Source organism: Girardinichthys multiradiatus, chromosome 12 (genome assembly GCF_021462225.1).
Source record: "Girardinichthys multiradiatus isolate DD_20200921_A chromosome 12, DD_fGirMul_XY1, whole genome shotgun sequence".
NCBI lineage: Eukaryota > Metazoa > Chordata > Actinopteri > Cyprinodontiformes > Goodeidae > Girardinichthys > Girardinichthys multiradiatus.
The window spans coordinates 51,323,906-51,325,853 of NC_061805.1; positions in this window are offsets into that span (position 1 = coordinate 51,323,906).

Sequence of the window (1,948 nt, forward strand, 5' to 3'; positions counted from 1 at the left end):
TCTGAAGGCAAAGGATGTTCAAACCAAATATTGATTTCATTTAGATTTCTCTTTTGTTCATTCACTGCATTTTGATGAAAATAAATGATTAACTCTTTCATTTTTGAAAGCATTCTTTGTTTACAGCATTTGTTTACAGTATATATATATATATATATATATATATATATATATATATATATATATATATATATATATATATATATATATATGGTCAGTCATTTTTTATACCACATCTTCCATACTGGGTCGCAGGGAACCTGGTGTCTATCTCCAGCTGTCTAAGGGCAGGAGGCGGGGTTCACCCTGGACAGGTTGCCAGTCCATCACACAAACAACCAAGCACACACTCATTCAAACACCTAAGAGCAATTTAATTAACCTAACAGGCATGTCTTTGGACTGTGGGAGGAAACCAGAGAGTACCCGGAGAGAACTCACGCATGCACGGGGAGAACATGCAAACTCCATGCAGAAAGACCCCCAGCCGGGAGTCAAACCCAGAACCTTCTTGCTGCAAGGCAACAGCGCTACCAACTGCGCAGCAAATCAAGAAAAAACAAAGGTGTTCCAGTGGCCCAGTCAAAGTCCAACGCTAAACCTGACTGAAATTATGTGATAGGACCTTCAGAAAAGAACAGAATCAACTTTTGAGAGAAAGTGGACCTAATTTCCTCCACAGTGATGTGTCAGACTGATCAGTCAGATAGAAAATGACCACTGAGATTTGCTGCTGCTACATCCTGTTCATGAATCATCTGGCCCATACTGTTTCTCACACACTGCTTCTGCATTTTAGTTTTCTTAAAGTAATAATGACTCATTAAAATAGCATATGGCATTTCTTCATCCAACACTGATTTCTCTCATTTCAGCAGCTGCTTAGACCTTGAGGTTTAATCTTTATTAAGCCTTGATACATAACAGAATTACAAGAAATTTCACCGTTTCTAAATGTTATTTTAATGTTTCCATGATTGTTACGTGTTGTCACGATCAGAGTAGCTCTATTTGACTCCAGTTTAATCAAAATCTGCTCGTCACTACTGCGCCTAAGTGTTGCATCCTGCAGGGGGAGCTCAAACGTGCTGTTTTATACCTTTGCGACAGTTGTGTTCTGTTTTATCTATTTACAGTAATACTGACACGTTGTGTGCTCTTTATTAGGGATTTAATGACCCTTGGGAATGCATCTATGTTACACAGATATGAGCTGAGACGATAAGATGTAACAGAACTATGTGGTAAAACCCTTAAAATCTCATTGAAAGGTTTATTTTTTCCAGTAACTCCATCAATACGTGAAACATTTTATATAGTTTAACTTCACACAGACTGATGTTTTAAGTCTGTATTTCTGATCATTATGATTTTTTGCTTCCAGACAATGAAAACATGGCATTTAAGATCAGAATATTTACAGCAGAACAGTAAAAAAAAAAAAAAAAATGTGGGTTTAATGAAAAGTATGTTTAATACCTGATTAAAGGTTGTCATTATTTAAAGGTACTTTTATTGTGACAAACGGGCTTCATCAGAACGCAGATTCGGATTTATTGAATATGACTGTAAAATATAAGAATGTTTTTCAGATATTTATTGAATATCATTAGTTTGGATTGATTGACAGATGGTAGCACAAAGAGCAACATTAGTACTATCTATCTATCTATCTATCTATCTATCTATCTATCTATCTATCTATCTATCTATCTATCTATCTATCTATCTATCTATCTATCTATCTATCTATCTATCTATCTATCTATCTATCTATCTATCTATCTATCTATCTATCTATCTATCTATCTATCTACTCTACTCACAAAAAAATCGTTATTGTGATTATTTTTTACATGCTGAACCAGAACCTAAGAGCCCATTATTTTAATTAAACAAATAAATCGGTCAGATTTTCTGTAGAACAGGAATTTGTAATTCATCAATT